Source organism: Cygnus atratus, chromosome 3, assembly GCF_013377495.2.
Source record: "Cygnus atratus isolate AKBS03 ecotype Queensland, Australia chromosome 3, CAtr_DNAZoo_HiC_assembly, whole genome shotgun sequence".
Lineage (NCBI taxonomy): Eukaryota > Metazoa > Chordata > Aves > Anseriformes > Anatidae > Cygnus > Cygnus atratus.
The window spans coordinates 84,425,246-84,443,404 of record NC_066364.1 but is presented as its reverse complement, the minus strand read 5'-3'; the positions used below and the strand labels follow the sequence as shown (position 1 = coordinate 84,443,404).

Sequence of the window (18,159 nt, the reverse complement as noted above, 5' to 3'; positions counted from 1 at the left end):
TGGGCGGCCGTTACGGCCGTTACCCAACCCGGGCGTTGTGAGGGGGCGAGGGGCGCTTACCGCAGCTGCAGAACGGAGCGGGGTGGTGGTCGCCCCTTCGGGGGTTTGGGCGGATGACAGTGCAGCGGGGTACAGCTGAAGAGACTTGAGGACCAGGGGGTTAAAGCAGAGACGGTTGTGGAGAGGCCGTTGTTAGTGGTGTAGCAGCAGAGAGGCCCTTTTCAGAGGCCTAACAGCAGGGACTCTCCTTACCGACATGGCACTGCTATGAATGATCAATACATTTCAGTTCAAGTCGTGAGGGTGAACTAAGGGCTGCTACTAACCGAAAAGAAAACCTTAACTCACCCCACCAGTAAAATAAAATGCTCAGTTTCCTCCCCAGCAAGGGTTTAGGTTCTGCTCAGCAACGAAAGCAGAACAACCCAAAATGGAACGTTACTGTTGTGGTAGTGGCAGCGGTGACCCTGCAAAAATGTGGTGACAGGCAACACTGGCGACAGCCCAGCACAATGAAGCACAGCCGTATATTTGGTGCTTCCCACGGCCAGGCTGCTCGCCTGGATCCCAGAGGCTCACAGGCAGATGTGCCGTACCTGAACCACCACTGATAGATGCCTGTCGAGCCTGTTTTTAAACCTCTAGTGACAGCAGCTTTCACAACTGTCCTCAGGAAATATCCTCCAGCACTGTCATCCTTACCGCTGGAGACGCAAGGCTAGATCTCCACATGATGCAGGTTCAGCCCTGTACTCTTTCTCCTCTTCCTAGAGTACATTGACAAAAGATTTGATTCCCAAGGAATATATAGGAAAACAACAACAACAACAAACCACCACCAACAACACTGCAAAGCTGGAAATTTTCTTGCATCTCTTCCGCCTTCCCAAACCTGTTCCTCACAGGTCATTTCACACATCCATCTTTCCTGTTGTTTTCTGAATCCCCCCTAGCTGGTTTACATTTTTCTTGAAATTTGGGAAATTTACATTTTTCTTGAAATTTGGAAATTGAAGTGTTCTTGAAATTTCACTTTACCAGTGCTAAATCGATTGAAAAGGTTATGGGATGTGCCAGAATCGATCCCTGTCTCTACATGCCCAAACATCTGTCTTTTTTGTGGAAGTGTCCCACTGCTGATGCACATTCAGCTCATGATCTGTACTACCTCACAGGCTCTTTCAGATCACTGCTGCCTAGCCCATCTTTTCCCATCTCGGATGGGAAGACTGATGTCCTTCCTGAACACATTTCAAGTGTACCATCTCCCGAGGCACATGAGATCCTCACCTCCTAGCTCAACTCCTTGAGTTGTGCTGATGCAGTTATTTGTAGGCCTACACTATCAGCTGTGTCAGTGAAACGACTCAGTAACAAAAAACAAAGAGTGGGGGAGGGAAGGACAAAGACAGGTTTTGTTCTTTTTTAATTCGGATCTTTTTGTTGATCTGATTTACAGAGCAACCCTGCAAAACCAGTTTCTTGTGTTTGAGGTCACTGAACATCTCATTAGGCAAGCTGGTCTCTTACTACCATCTCATCCTTCCTACGCACTGGGATAGTTTCCAGCTGTGCTCATAATACTGTCGAACTCTAAGGAGCGTGCGCGCTGCAGGGGGGTTCTGACATAGTTTACAGGGCTGGCTGGGATCTTCCGTGTGCTTCCTTCAGCCCTTTGCTCTGGAAGCTTGCCTTTACTGCTCTCTTGCCTTTTCTCCCTCATCCCTCTCCTTCATCCCTTTTTCATATCTCATCCCCCGTCACTTCCAGAAAGCAAAGCAATTTAAAAATTACTACTCAGACTTGACCATTTGTGAGGGATCAGGACAGCACAAGCTTCGCAGGCTGTATGTATTTGATAAGGCCTGCATTGCATTGTTAGGCAATGGCTTGGCAAGCACAGGCTTGTATGCAGTGCTGAGAATCCTCTCTCCTCTTAGGGACTGAAATTTTACACCAAATCGGGCAGACTTACCTTGTTTAGCAAGCTGCAAACTCTCAAGATTTCATCTCTTATTTCATGTCAGCTATATTTCTTTAAAACACGTCTACTGGAGCAAAATAAATCATGTAAATTGCAGCTTACACAAGCAAGAAATCAGACTTTTAGAGCTGTAGAGGGACACCTGAAAACCAATGAGAGAGACAATAAAACACGAGGCTATTTTTTTTTTCCTTACATAAAATGTCATTATGACAGCTCGAACTCATTTTTTCTTGAGATGGATGTGCAGTTGGCAAGTGGAAGATTCCTCTGTTTGTAGTCATCTCCAATTTCGCTCCAGCTCGCATGGGTAAAAAAAATAAAATACCCAAAGTCTCTAATCCAGTTCACAATCCTGCCCTTGGAACCGAAAACTAGACAGGTAGGTTTCAAAACAGCAAACATCAAGGGAGGAATGTCAAGGTTCTGATTTTAGATGGAAGGCTTACAGCAGTCTTGACTAAAGGTTAAGGTTAACCTGTCTCCCTAGTTAGTGTCGCCAACGCAGGACTACAAAAATTATTCTGTGGGAAAGCCGTAGGATGACTTACAGTTTTCCCTTGTCCAATAAGACGACAAGAAATGCCAGATCTGCTGCCAGCTGCAGCTCTCCAAGGGAGGTTCCCACCTGGATCAGCTTTAGAAGCTCACAAAAAAGACATTCTATTTCTCTTAAAATCTTGTGTTTTCAGATTTGAAGGTGCTTCTTTCTTTAATAGATGTCTGCACACAGATATTTAAAGATTTCGGTACTTTCTTTAAAGCCTCTTTTAACCAGACTGCCTCAGTGTAAAATAACTTTGATTGCTAAAGGGCCCTGCCAATTTCTTTGGGATCATGAAGCATACATGCACAACGCACACAAACCATATCTTTTCAGATTCTTTAAGTAAAAAGGGGCTTGTCCCTTCTCTTTTTCCACCTAGAACCTCCAGCAGGATCTGACGAATCTGCACGGTCATTTATGACAGCACTTGTCTGTCCCTTCGTTTGGTACTGCTGGCGTCCTGAGGAAGTCCTTCCTGTCAGTATTTATATACTTCTCGGACAACAATCTTTGAGGTAATTTTTGTTTTGTAAATACTGTTATAACTTTAGGGTACTCTTTGTTTATTAGAGTGAAAAATGAAGATGTCGTTCCATGACTACTTTTTAATTAAAATAATAATAAGGTAGCAGAAAGAATGCAATATGCTATCTATTGCACAACGCTGTATAAAGATGATTTTTTAAAAAATACATCATGATAATTGTCTTGTACCCCAATGAATAAACTAAGATCTCTGAATTGCGTCATTGCAAGAGTTACTACAGGACACAAGAAAAATAGTGTAAGATTAGGCTGAGGAGTTGGGAAATAAGGCTAACTAATAACGCATGGAAAATTCACTGCAGAGTTTGAAAACATACCGTGGGTGAGTATAAAAGGAATAAAAAAAAAAAAAGGCAGGCGTCTAGGTACCAGCTACAGTTACTCAGCACTGTAAGACTGTGAGAATAAATGTTCCTGGAACTAAGCCTGCAGTTCTCAGTGCTGCAGTACATCTTATCCTTAATTTATGCAGGACATGACTTTATAATCAAGATGCCATAGGCCCCAAAAAGCCACACCATACAGAACTTTAGAATTTAGACTGGGACAAACCATTTAGACTGGGACAAAAAAAGAAAAGCTTAAAATTAAAATCTGCATTTCCTAAATTCAGTTCAACAAAGAGTTGCTTTCTATGTGCAACAGTTTGATAATGTTTTGTTTACAGAAAAGCACATTTTATAGAATTAATGAAAAAATAAAATGAAGAGCACAAAGTAGAATGGATGCAAATACTGAAATTCAAAAATACGAAGGAAAGCCAAGTACCGTAAAATGTTTCACACTTTGTAAAATTAGTGTATATAATACATATATATAATATATATATATTCAACCGAACAATAATAACTGAACAAAGTTATTTCTGCCTACTTTGCTTATTTCTAATTCTGGAGACTAAAAAAGAGCAGATGGTAGCTTATGACACCTGTAAATCCGCTCCTCTTTTTCTTGTTTGTAAGCTGTATATACATTCCCATTCAAACACAACTCTAAGCAATCTTTTAAAAGAAGCAATAAAGGCACTCTTGACCCACAGAGGTAGAGCAGAAGTCAAAGGTTTTGATTACCACCGGAGTTCAATACCTTTGTTCAGTACATCCTGCAGTTCTTAGTTCTCAGACTGAACTGGAAACATTTATAGGTGTGAAAAGATTGATAAACCCACAGTATTTCAGTGACACTCAAGCTTTCTTTGATGGAGACCAAACAAGAAAGTGTGGGAGAAGGACACTGTTCTCTCATGATGCTAAATAATAACCAATCTTGCATCAGAATACTCCGCCATAAAAATGGCCACACAGTAAATTGGAGATAAAGAGTTAAAAGACAGAGTGCTCTTGATGGGTCATGCAGGGCTGTGCACTATGTGACATCTCACCAGTCATTTTGATGACAACAACTGAACATTTGAAAAGTGGCCATAAGGTAAGCACTTAAAATTTCTCCTCCAGATGCACAGAAATAATTCACAGGCAGCTAAGAAATTAGAAAGTGAGAAGATTCAGAAAATGCAAACTAATCTATAGTGGAGAATCGAGCTGCGTTTCAGACATTCAGGGGAAGGTTAAAACCTGGAAGGCAGTTATGCTGAAAGAGACAGAGGGATGAAAGCTTTGCCAGACGAATGGCAAATGTGGGAGATATTAGCTATGTAGAAGCATGAGATCGCAGAGAAGGAAGTAGAAAGCTGTCATCATTTGAAAGTCTCATTTAAAACACTGAATCCGGTTCAGCCACTTCACTACAATGAAAAGACCGACAAATAGCAGACAGTTCCAAGAAACTAATTCAGAAAATAATGAATTATCCGGGAGTAAGACGGAGACGCCTACTAGGAAAAATCAAAAACACCGAATGTATACTATTAAACTAAAAATAGCTACAGAGGCAGGATAACACTTTGCAAATATCTGAGGATGTAAATTCTAGGGGCGGGGTGAAGGACTTGGAGTACAAAAGAGCTGTGCATCCGAGTAGACATGGCTTACAGAGTGACCAGCACAACTCATTCCTCACAGCAAGATTGTCCAGTTTTACAGCCTGACAGAAACACAGCCCCTCATTTTTACCACGTTTATAAATCACAGCTCAGCTAAACAGGTGTTACTGTTCTCAAGAGCCTTGTAGCTCTCTTTGAATTTATATCATATTCCTCCAGAATTTGACCTCCATAGACTTTGCTTTTTCCCAGTATTAGCTCGAACGGCTCCTGCAAGAGGCCACCTGTCTTCTGCACCCATTTCCTTTACACGAAGGGTTACAATAGTCAGCCCTCCACAAAACTCTCATCTTCATCCCAGAAGCTGCAGCTGCTCAGTAGAACGCACACAGGCTTTCTCACATTTTTCAAGCAGAGCACACAGCTATTCTTTTTAACCCTATAGCAGTTTTTATGCTTTTGCCCCATCATAGCTTCCCTTGAAGTCAGCCCCTCTCACTAACGCTACCTCCTCATCAGCCATCAAAGACTGAAGAGAAGGGAATTCCTGGTAAGGGGAGAAGAAGTATTGCAGTGGTGGAAGTTTTCTCCCTCTTGCTCCCGAAGAAGAGAGCACAGCATTTAGTTTCATGCAGCTACTACTCTTGCTCTGCTCTGATGTTCTGTGAAGGAGAATTGCTGCAGAGTTTTGGGGGTGAGAGCAGAATGCCAAGTGTCCTGTGGTCTTGGCCACCATACCCTGCAGAGATATTTCTGTGCTGAAACAGGGGTGGGAAGCAGCACTTCGAAGCTGAGTACCTTCTTCTGTGTCTTCCATGAAACTGCTTTAAAATAGCCCCTGACCAAACTTCTCACAGGAGAGCTCCAATGTCCTTTAGATGCCTGTAACGTGGACAAAGGCAAGATGTCTTTCATCTTCCTCATAGAAAAGATCCTAACGAGTTTCTGGTGCCTGTAATGTTAGAATGGGGCACGTTTTCCAAAATCTGCAGCTCAGAAGCACAAGGAGGTTTTCTAAGAGTTGCCACGAGAATAACCTATATCCTTTTGTTCATTCGGTAGAAAGCAGGTTAGCTTGCAGACCACTGTCTTGCCACAGGACTGAGTTCAGAGTTAGTAGTCGTCACACGTAGCATTTACTGAGAGGACGGAAAGAACCACAACAGCATGTAATGCAGAGCCAGCAAATTCCCCTCATTTATGGAGCTGGCCTGCGCAGCAGCATGCAGGGCCAGCGACTGAACTTTGAGAAACAGTAAAGAACCAAGTGGGCCTACAGTGCAGGGAATATCTGCAGCGCAGCACGTTTGGCCATATTCTTGACATACCTCCAGCACCCCCAGGTGACTGCCAAGCCTGAGTAGAGCCCAGCACTGGTTTGTGTCACAGCGGAGCCTCACTTACCAACACAGAGACAGTCCTCTCCCCCTTTCCTGAATTTCTGGGATAGCATCGAGGTGTCGTACCTGGACTGAGAATCGGTTTATTTAAGGCTTTACTTCAGCAATGCTATCTTACTTGTCACCTACTAAAGCTTGTTCGACTCATACAAAATGATGAACTGACCATATTCATTTTCTCTATGCAGCTGAACATGTGCAGGGTGGGAAAAGGCAAGAGGCCCCAGTCTGATATTATCTGGCCTCTTTCTGTAATGCACAGTTGCCAAAGACTGGCCAAGGTGGTTTAGATGATTTGTCTAACTCATACTAGTGTTGTAGTGCTCTCTGGCAAAGAGGCTCTCAAGGTGTGGCACACAAACCATTTTTACAAGTGTTTTTTAAAGGAAAAAAACAAACACCACATACCTTTTGTGGCTCCAGTAGCAGATTGAAAGCCTGCAGTGTGCCAACTCTTATCTGAAGGAGAAGAAATACCTCCACGTGAACAGCTACTGCATGAGGGGAGGACAGTGACTGCCTGATGGCTGATAACTACCTGGCCACCAGAGAAGCATGTTTATAAAGGTCTTTACTCATTAATCGCTTCCTGAACATTAGGTAAACACTTTCACAACAGTAATGACAGCCAGTCAACAGAACCTCACTGCTACTACACACGGCGCGTTCAACTGCTCCTCTCAAACTGCCTGCCCAGGTGGTGCCTGAACCTGCGCTTGCAGCTCAGGATGGTGGAGCAAGAAAAGATAAAGGGAGAGGTTAAAATAAAGCAAAGGGCATTGGTGAAACCTGATGTGCTTTAGGTGGGTGAGTGGGTGAGGTTGGGGGCAGGCGGTAGGTGGGCAGAGGCAAAAGGTTGGGATCTTGGTGAGGTGAATTACACAGACAGGAAAGTAGGGGGTCTGAGGTGGGTGTACGGGTTTGTGGGAGTGGGACATGCAGCAGTATACCCATCTGAGGATCTAACGAAGGGGAAGGAACACACGAGGAGGTGGGGGGGAGGCAGGCAGGGATGGCAACACACTGCTTGTGACCCATCTTTGTGGTCTGGGAAAACGTATTCCAGCAGTATCTACTGATGCTGACACTCAAATTAAAGTTTGGGACCTCCCTGCCCCAATTCAGACTTGATTTACAAATCATCTATGTCTTAAAGCTCAGTTTGCTTTTCATGATGCAGAGTTTGTAGTTGCCCACACTGAAACTATCTCAACAGGAAAGATTTACCGACAACACGCACGTAACAGACTGGGGTAGAGCAGCTCCTTCTTGGGCTCAGAAGCTATGTCTGAGCTCCCTCTAGCGACTTGTGCTGGTTTTCCACACTCAAGGATTACTACCGGCTTCTATACGCCTATGGATTGAATAGCTCAATTAAAACCCAAAGAGTTTTAAAACAAATAAACGGACAAAGGGTCTTTGTACCTGTCCGGTACAGTTCATATCAATTCTACCTCACAAAGCTAAGTTCCTCTTTTCAGAAGTTGCCAGAAAAGTAAAACAGAACAAATACAGATTGAATGGCGTTAGAGACAAGTTGAAACTAGACTGTTTCCAAAGCTCTTGCAAAACAAAAACAGCAAGCTTGTATAACTTTCTACTTTAGGTAACAGAAATATCTTCTGAAGTAGCATTTCTAGGAAGGGGAGTAGAAGAGGGCTTTTGCCATCACGAATCTGAAAACAACCATCATAAACAAGGCTGGCATATAAATCGGTTCCCTTGGTATCTCATAGAATAAACAAATGGGTGAATCACTAACTTTAAAAAAAAATCAGACTGCCCAATTTTCTACATGATGCGTGAGCTCTAAGACATGGCCACTGCAAGCCTAAAGAGGAGAGAGTACAACTCATTTAAGTGTCAGGATCTGGGGTCCTTCCCCAATCACATCCTCTTTGCAAACTTAAAAAAAATGTTTAAATCAGTCCATTTTTAAAACAAACAAAAAAGGCTTTAAAACTAAAACAAACATTTTACAAAAAAGTCTCTCTGTCTCATTGAAAATGTGTCTTGGGATACGTACGTTAATCCTGATGGCATTTCTCTGCCTGCCAGTTTAATTATTTACTCCTGGAATCAGGGATGGAAAGGAACTTTTTGTATGCAACGAGCTTCAGCTACAGAGGCTGTGAACTGCTGCCTCAGCTCCTGCATAACCCCCACACCTACCTGTGTTCTTCCCCACAACGGTGGGAAAAAAGGAATACTTCAACCAAAATAAGACTGAACTATCTAGTGGCCAGTATAAGCGTGTCCTCCAGCTCTCCTGCTGTTTCGCCATGGGGTTGTTCACTGTTTACTTCACCTGTCACTGATGTGGTGCAGAGTCTAGCATATGGGAGCCCTCATCTCAGTTTAACCTGTCCTGCAGGCACTACTGCTACAGCAAGCTGTGAGCATCACCATTGTTGTTTCCTGATGTTGCTGTTCTTTGGCTCGTTATCAGTTCTGCTATGCTTATGGGACCGTGTTTTTGTGTGCCGTTGAGCCACAACCACAAATTAACTTCTGTTCATATATTGGTCCTCTTTCTCTGCCACCAGATAAATCCTTACCTCCAAGATAAATGCCACTAACAACCTTCTGTAGCCCTATCCCCTTCTGGATACAGCAGAGCAGTAATTCCCTCACAGCTCCCATCTTCACACTGCTCTGTCTGCTCTCTTTCCTGACTTCTCAAATCCAGGTGCAAATTTAGGAGGGGGCATGACAGCAGCCATGAAGTTGTTCAGAGCAGGGTGAGAGGCTGTTAGCCCAGCTTCCAGGGGAGAGTGCAAGCTGTAGGGGAATTTAACGTGCCCAAATGAGGAGGAGAATGAAGAGCTGGAGCTTTGCATTTAACATTACAGAGCAGCAATATTTCCCTGCCCATTACATCACGCTCATCGTTAGCTCACCAGCAGAAGGATTGTTCCTTTGTTTTTACAAAAGATCTCAGGTGGAGGGGATGCACCCAAGAGCTGGGATAGGGGAACCACTGCACAGGCTCTTCACCTCCTCAGCCAGTAACTTGGAGCAAGGCGCTCAGATTCTGTACCGGAAGAAGCACATAGTGCTGAAACCATTCTGCATGGGGCTATGAAAACATAAAAGAGGCATAAAACCAAGTTAACAGCAGCATGTCAAGGCCTTGTTAAAGAGCGGAAACAGAGCAAGTGCTGATGTAGCACCACCAAAGACTCTGTAACGGACCAGGAGACAGAGTGTTGTTACATTTCATTATATGGCTAACAGCAATACCTCCCAGCGGAAGAAAGGTTATTTTTAATGATCACTCACTTATGTCTTATAATAGTTCCATGGCCTTGGCAAACACAGAGCTCCGTTTGTCCTTTTTGCCCAACCCTCTCGCCCCCCCCCCCCTTTTTTGTGTAATGTACAACATGATTTTTTTATTTTTATTTTTTAATGATAAATGGCTAATCTGTATAGGAACAGATAATAAGATCCCGTAGGTGAAGCTGCAGCTGAAACTAGGACGTTTTAGCTTAAAAATAACTCATTAGGATTTAGGCACATGAGGTCACCTCTGAAAACAGGCCGTAGATGCCCTCTACATGTCACAATTACCAGTCAAAAACAGATGCTAAACTTGCATGTCTGGTTCAGAGTATTACAGATAACCCGAAATTTACTCTCAAGCATTAATGAGCTAAATTGGTGAGCACGTGGTTTTGCACTGAAAACCTGGAGCAGAGAAATCGTTCAGCATCGCTTAGACCCGAGGAATGGACTCACGCTGTTATCAGCTACCGCATCCGCACGACGTGGGCTTGGGGTTATCATCAACACTCGCGTCCTTTCCCATATCCGTACGTGCACCATCAGGACACGTGCGGAGGGAACCGCGGGCTGTGCCTGGGTGCAGCTGTGCTGCAGCAGCAGCCACCAGCCTGCACTGCGTCCCCAGCAGTGCCTGAGCAGCCCACGGCACCGGCAGGCAGCACTGCACAGTGGTGGGCCCCTGCTCAGCTGGGTTTGGGTGCGAGAAGGTGCTCGGTGCTGGTTAGGGCTGGTGTCCAGCACTAGGGTCGGGACCACGGAGCTGTTGTCATCTCTTTTGGTGTAAGCAGGGAGGGAATAGGAAAAATCCAAAGGGCAAAGTGAGCAAGAGGTTCTATTTTTGAAGCAGCAGTCTGGGAAAAACGTACCGGTCATCGTACAGAGGTCATCGTCTGTTTCTAAATAAAAGATCCGGATGCCATCTCTGAGACGACAGTTGGCTTCTTTTTGTAGGAGTTCTCAGTACTCATCCCTCTCAAAGCAGCAGCCTGCACTTGTGCCCCATTTTCTCTCTCTTGAAAGTACAGCAGAGAAGAGGTAATGAATGAATGTGAAAATAACTTCTGCCAAAAATAAGACTGAAGAAGAATGTACATGCAACAAGACCAAACACAATGAGAAGGCACTGCTATTATAGCTGGCCTCTTGCTTAAACAAGATTGTCCCTAGCTCTTCACTCTGCCTCTCACCAGTTCCCAGGTGCCATCAGACATCAAAAATACTGTTGGACCTGGGATAAAACAAGAAGGATTGCAAAAGCAACGCTCACAGGAAGCTTTCAGCTCTGATCATGTTTCCAAAAGCACCTGGTTGCTTCAGCACCTGAAATCTCAGCTAACACTGTGTAATTGCTTAGCAGCAGATAAGGATTCTGGATGGCAAAAGGATATCCCTCAATGGCCCCTCCCAATAATGCCCACAAAGAGCTGCTCTCTCATTCGAACCCAAAAGCGGTAGCTGCAGTTTTCCGTTCTATTCCCTCCCACTCCCCTGGGCCCTTTTGCTTTCTCCCAGGCCGAGCTGGCTTCCCCGGTAAGCTCGGCTGCCTCTCCCCATGTCCCTGCAGCTCCTGAGGGCAGCCAGGCAGGACAGCCCAGGGCCCCGCTGGCTGGGGACGGCACAAAGGTCTCCACGGGCTCTTTCGCAACACACGCTCCGGAGGGAAAACAACAGAAATGTTTATAGTGAACATGTTATTACAGACCTCATCCTTAATCACCGAGCAGCTCCCGGAATGCTGCTCTGCTGATTTTGCCACCCTAGAAACCTACCAGAGGCACTTTGGGAATTTGTCCAAGACTCCTCCAAACTTCTGGCCCACCAGCAGCACCTTGAACCTGCATCGAAATCTAAGGTATAGTTAAGGACAGCTGAAATTACCTGAAGTCCACTGGAATCTGTAACTAGTAACGATTTAGTTTTCCTTACCTACAGCAGAGGTTTATGCTGACCCACCTGTCCAGGAGATTAGTCACTCATTGGTGGAGCCAGGGCAAATTCCCATTATAGGTGGAACCAGAAAAGTCATAGCCATCTCACTCACAGATGCAACCTCTTATTCAAGGTAGGCTGGATCCAGGTCCTCCCCAGAAACCTGCTAGAAGTCAGACAAATTGCTTTGGGAGAAGCTTTGAGAAAACTGATTGCACCTCCCAGGACTGCCAAAGTGAGAGTGAGCAACCATCAGTCACCTACAGGGTGGGCAGCGGACTAGGAAGGATCACTCATAACGCAGATAACCTGTTTTTCTGTCTTCCACTTTTTAAAAGGGACGTTCATTCTGCTCGGTGTAGCAGAACCAATTACACAACATAGGTTTCAAATCCCTAATTACAGTGGATGCTTTTGCCTCAGTATTGCTGGAGGGAAAGATTCATGCAAAGAAGCCGCGGTATCTGTGACAACAACATCATGTGCCATGCTGATCAAAAACTAGTTCACTGCTGAATTTCAGTGTCACCCTTCCTAGCGGTGATTATGCCTTACAATTAAAAAGGAATCATCATCAAGGCTGTGTGCTGACAAAATATTTTCATATGAAACAAGGAACTCAGTAAGTAAAATACAACATTTATTAATAATCTATAACACGTTTTCAAAAAGTTTAATTATTTAAGGGCCAAAGGGTAAAACTTCTGTGATAATGAATAGTCTAATCTTTTACAACTGGAACTAGGTCAACAACAAATTAAATTACCCAGCCAGCATGAAAAAGATGAATTGCACCAAAATTAAAAAATGCTATTAAAATAGATTTCCAGCCTCTCTTGCTAACCCACCTCAAAGCAAAAAAAAAACAAACAAACAAGCAAAACAAACCAAAACAAACAAACAAAAAAAACCAGTAATATCAGGATGTCAGTATCATGAAATGGAATTAGGAAATGTCATGCTGCTTTCTAGTTTCTGAACTACAGTGTTATAATAATCAAAGGGAGAAAATTTACTCCAGGATAGTAAGATAGAGAAACAACAGGAAAGTTAAAGCAGCAGGGTATGGAATTCTTTCAGTAAGTCTTTTACTGAAAACATGTGAGATTGCTTGAAATTGATTCATGTAGGTATCAAATCATAGCAATAAGATCTTTTTCTCTCTTAGCACTTTTTTTTTTTTTTTTTTTTTTTTTTTAAGTCAAGAGTGTGTCAAAGCATTTTACTGGTCATAGGTAGGTGTCAAATCCATTGGAAAATAAATTCCTCTGTAGGAATGCACTGCAATGGTGGTAGTGAAATGAAACACCCTTGTGCCCCAGCATGTCCCATTCAAGTATGGCTCAAAAATGCAGAGCTCGAGGAGCACGGCTGCTCTTGCACTGTTATTCCCTGTAGGTAAGTGCAATGTACCTGAGAGGTGGGAGAAGGGCGAGCAAGGTCTGTCTGTGTCCTCTGCTTTACAGAGATGTAGACATATACAGGGACTGAAACACATACAGAAGCCCCATGGTATCATGTACAGAAGCCTCATTATCTGCCAAGCTGTATGTCAGACACCTCATGTACTTTAAGCACTAATTATAATAGTAATAAAATCCATACCTCCAAGATTAGAAGATCATCAATAACAAATCCACGTGAGACTTCCTGTACAAGAACAGTTGTGAGAATAGCAAAATCTGGCTCTGCTCTAGCTAGAAAGGATGTTGTGACAGTGTCAAAAGGCTTTTTCCCTCTTTGCTATGATTTTATTTTGGGATAAAATAGCTTAATGCTCCAAGTGTTATGTTTTGGCTCGAACTGCATATTTTAAAGCAATGCAGCTCTGCTGCAGCTTCTCTGAAAAGCACTATTTAATAAGGTTGTAAAGTCAATGACTCAAATCCCAGAAATAACCCTGCTTGTACTTTGTGATTTGGGCTTTTGGTTCCTATGTATTATGATATTTTCCTTGATCACATTAGCATATCCTGTTGTCTCTAAGGATTCCTGTTCACGCAGTCACTGGGAAGCTATTCAGTGTTCTTTTCACCTTCCCTACTCAATGCCTGCCTCCAGGTCTCAGAGTACCTCCTCCCCACCAGGGTCTGCTTATGAAACTATTCACTCGAAGTGATTCATTAGCACTCGTCTTACTGCAGTGTTTGAAGCCCTTCTTGTAACTAATTGAGGTATTACCTTAAAAAGGATACAAAGAATAGGATTCTTGATCTCTGCCAATGAGTTTGCATAATATTTTGAGAGAAGGCTGCTCTATAATGCACATTAAACTAGTGCAAGTTGGGAAAAATACAGGTATCATGTATGGACCATTAATTTGTTGGTTTGGAGATGACTCTAAACTTCTCATTCTCAAACAATGGAAATTTGCAGTATACCTAAATCAAACTCTTACTGAGGACGAAAACTCAAAAGGAAGCAAATAACCTCCTTAATGATAATATCCTGGTGACATTAAAAGGCAAGGCTAGGCTATCAGTAATTTTCTTTAAAAAAAAAAGAATGCTTCTCACAGTAACAGAAGCATCAGGAGCCTGTGATTTTTCTTTTTCTTTTTAAACCAATGAGATAGTTGAGGTAAAGAGGCAATGAGAAACAAGAAATAGCCTGAAGAAAAGACAATAGTTACATCCCTGCCTCCTCTCCCTCTCCCCTCATCACATTTTGAATAAATTGGCAGCAATTGTGAGTATTCCCTCACAAGGAAAATCCCAGTCATACAACCTACTTTCATCTAATTACATGACCTACTCATCCTCTCCTCTTCCTCTAATGAAGGTGGTTGTTTTTTTTTTTAAACTGTTTACTTACCCAGGTCTGGGAAATCATAGCAAGTGCTGAAAAGCAGCACCTCAGTGGGGTGTGCTCAGATAAGTACCTCAGCTCATAAGGATGACAGTGAATTTTAATACGCAACTGGGACTGATAGGATTATTCACCTACCGTGATCATTTCTGGCTTGCCAAGGTCCATATGGATGGGCAGCATTTAAATGCTGGTTTCTCTGTATTTAGTAGTCTCAACATCAACCGAAAAGAGTAGGACATGCAAGTAGGTCCGAAACATGAGCACCCAAGTGCCTTATCTACATCCTGTGACCATATTCTTTCTCTGTCTTGGTAAAAGACTGTGATGGCACTGCTCTTCTTTGCCACCACCCCGGTACATATTTAGAAGGAAATGGACAAAAGCTATAACCTTGGCCTCCTGAAAAAATAAAACACAAGGAAGTCACTTATAAATGGGGTAATACACAGAAACAGCAGGCAAGATGCCCGAATCTTTCTGCAGCTAAGGGCAGTTCCACATCTATGACAGATGGGTGCTGATGGAGGTGGCTGTGCTGGAGAAGAGAAACTCACTGCTTGTTCTCTGAAGAAAGACCCAGCTGACATTAGTGCGTGTAGGGCACTATATACAGCAAAGCCGCAACCTTCAAACAATATCATAATAAGCAACACTAAAACAAGAAATAATAATAAAAAAAAACCCAACACTTCTGGAAATATATTCAACCAATTACAAAAATTATGTCATGAGGTTTTGCAGAACAGTTTGCATAATAGATGAGACTTTAGTAAAACAAGTTGTTTCAGTAACTGATTTCTTACCTGTTCCAATTTGAAAATATGCTGACTGAAATAATACTGAAGCTGCTTATTTGCATAATTTACGCCTAACTGCTCAAAACTTGGTTTCATAGTCTTCCAACCCCAAAACATCAGGTACACCAATGGACAAACACTAAAGGAAGAAGGTGTAGAAATCTAGTTAAGCAATCTGGCCTACAGTGACTTAACCCTCAACAGCTAACTATTACCAAAGGTGCTGTAGTGTATGCTAAGAGATTTTGAATAACTGTAGCATATACTAATAGATTTTGAATATTTAACAGTTATGTAAGTTGTGAAAACAGAGGTAAGTAAATATTACAAAGAAATTTGCCATGGACTTCAGAGGAATAGTAAATTTTTCTGTGTTTGGGCCGGAAGCCACACTTTAGTTGGTCTTGCCTTTTCCTTTATGTTAGCTGCTCTATGTTACCTTCAGTGTTTCCAGCGAATAGCTTATGATGACCCTGAGCATTTAAATCAATAAATATACCTAAATGACTAAATCCCCACTAATACTGTCACTAACAGTAACACAGCAGCAAAAAGCCTAACCCATATAAAATGCTAATAGCATTGGGAACAGACTTTTTCAGATTCTCTCTCAAAGGCTCTAGTATGAACACTTTCAAAAATGACCTGGTCACATTGTCCACAGGCTGCTTATTTTTCAGAAAATCACTGGTAATATTGAGACTGTTGAAAGCTTTGCCCCATGGCAGATGTAGGCAAGTGTGAAGGACTGACAGGTCTGGGTACTGCAGATACCAGCTATTGAAATCCATCAAGCAAATGCTTTTACCCCTCACTCCCATAGGAGAATGTTAATTGGCAAAAGCATTTTATAGTTCTATACTCTTCCTCTCAGGTAGCTTAAAATAGCTGTAAAATCTCACATTATAGTCATTACAATGCTAAAAAAAAAAATCAGAAAAATAAAAACAGATACAATTTCTACATCTGACAGAACAGGACAAAAAAATGGCAGGGATACTAAAGTGTATCTTTGCATTTTTTAATACTTTTTTTTTCCTGAACCAGCAATTGTATTCATAGAAAACTTGAAAAAGAAAGAGAGAAACAAGAATGGGGTTCTTTCTTTGTTTCTTCCTTTTTTTTTTTTTTTCTCTCAGATGCAGGGTTCTTTGCAAATTTACCTTGCATTGTCACAAGTAACACTTCAGACAGAAGTGTGACAAGCAAGTTGCTGATATTGCTTAAAACATTTTACTTACAAGCTTACCATGGTTCTGCTCACTGCTGCATTTCCACAGAGAGCATCAGGAAATATTTCTCTCCATTACTTAGGGGAGTGCTGAAACACAGGAGGATTAACTGATGTGCTTAAGACCGCGTAAGAAATCTGTGGGATAGCAGGCAATTAAAGCAAAGTCCCAAGTTCCAGTTTTGGTTTTATCACTTAATCATCTCTTTCTCTGAGATGCAGGAAACTATGTCACAGCACATCAGAAAGTACGTTTTTCTGATGTATATGTTGTTGCTGTAAAATTGTTTCTCCAGATCTCCTAAAATCCTTTGTTGTATTCCAGCTCACAAATCTTTCACCACTTCAAGCACTTCCATCTCAGTTGTGCTCTAAGTGTTCATTTATAGCATTCTCCCTAATTTTGCAGGTTAGATGACTTAAACAGGACACTGTGGGTAAGATGTAAATGTGCTTTATAAATAGCACAGTACTCACAGACACATACCATATACCTCCCTTTTAATGAAGTCAGCATCTCATCACCTTTGCTAATACTGAAAAAAAGGAGTGGCAACTCAGTTGCTGGAGTTCGTGATGTCCAGTTGTGTCAGGTGGGGAACGCTCTTAATTTCCCCTGGCTTGAGATGTTCAGATGGGTCTTCACACAGAACGACATTGATACCTGGAAGGAACCTAAAGGAAATACTTCACGTAGAAGGACAAGGTGCTAGTCAGGAAAACAACATGCAATGTTGTATATATACACACAGTAACACATAAGGTGTCATGTAGCTTTTCAAACACCAGTAGCTTCCTGAAGTGAATGCTAAGTTGCTTTCCTCACAGCAGCGTTTTTGGATATACTGTGAAAATGGCCCCAGCCTTTTTCAGCCACAGACAATTTTTTCCTGTCTGTATCAAAAAAGTACTGAGCCAAATGGTTAACGGGAATGGCACTTAGAGGCAGGAATGAAGGTTTGAGGAAAATGAAATAATGACGTAAAGAAGGAACTGAAAAGCAACTGCTGGTTGCTGAAAACCAAACTGGTCTGCCATGCAACCCTACAGATCAGGACGACAGCCAGGAAAAAAAAAGAATTTTGAACTCACCCTGTCACTGTCCTGCTGTAACCCACTGAACTGTATTTGGACTCGCGACTGTGATGCTAAGTGCTCTGTGACAAGAAGTGCCACAGAACATAGCCTTGTTTCTTTAAAAACTATTTCAAGTCTGCCCTTCTTACTCACATTTGAATGATCTCGAAATCCCGAGGGACTCTTGGCAACACTGCCTCCATTGAAATCTTTTTGCAAGTGTTTTTTTTGTGGCTTCCTCATGCCTTTGTTGCAGGATTCTCAAGCCTTCAGTCCCTTACACTATGTATTTCTTCGTAAAGGAGATCAGCAAGTTCAGATTTTTAAAACATTTTTGGGAGTGCTAAGGGACAGCAACTACTTTCAAATACCTCAGAAAAGACCGTAGGACAGACTGTGCACTCTCCTCTGTGCTGGACAACCACAAGCTTGGGCTCAGCCCTGAAGGACACTGCTTGCTCTCCTGCTAGCAGGACATTTGACTCACAGTCACGGCTGCTAGGCTGCCACAGAGGGAGTTAGGTGGCAGAGCATCTCCTCTGGGCTTGCACAGATTGCTTGTTGCTGAGACCTACCACCTACCTGATCACGGGTTGTGGGGAGTGCA

At 42.7% G+C, this 18,159-nt stretch overlaps 2 long non-coding RNA genes across 3 annotated transcripts; both read right to left on the bottom strand.

Moving 5' to 3' along the window:
- Positions 1 to 549: 549 nt before the first annotated feature.
- Positions 550 to 9,491, bottom strand: LOC118257085 (uncharacterized). 2 transcript variants are annotated; one of them, XR_004781458.1, is made up of 4 exons: positions 9,320 to 9,491; positions 6,828 to 6,878; positions 6,424 to 6,490; positions 5,205 to 6,158 (listed from the first exon to the last, which is right to left on the bottom strand). It is a non-coding gene; the product is annotated as an uncharacterized LOC118257085 (long non-coding RNA). The 2 variants fall into 2 exon arrangements; XR_004781459.2 differs by lacking the exons at positions 5,205 to 6,158; positions 6,424 to 6,490; positions 6,828 to 6,878 and adding exons at positions 550 to 767; positions 1,976 to 2,126.
- A 371-nt stretch (positions 9,492 to 9,862) lies between these two features.
- Positions 9,863 to 17,672, bottom strand: LOC118257081 (uncharacterized). The gene is made up of 7 exons (XR_004781453.2): positions 17,568 to 17,672; positions 16,963 to 17,150; positions 14,583 to 14,846; positions 13,050 to 13,123; positions 11,661 to 11,799; positions 11,477 to 11,554; positions 9,863 to 10,719 (listed from the first exon to the last, which is right to left on the bottom strand). It is a non-coding gene; the product is annotated as an uncharacterized LOC118257081 (long non-coding RNA).
- Positions 17,673 to 18,159: the final 487 nt, after the last annotated feature.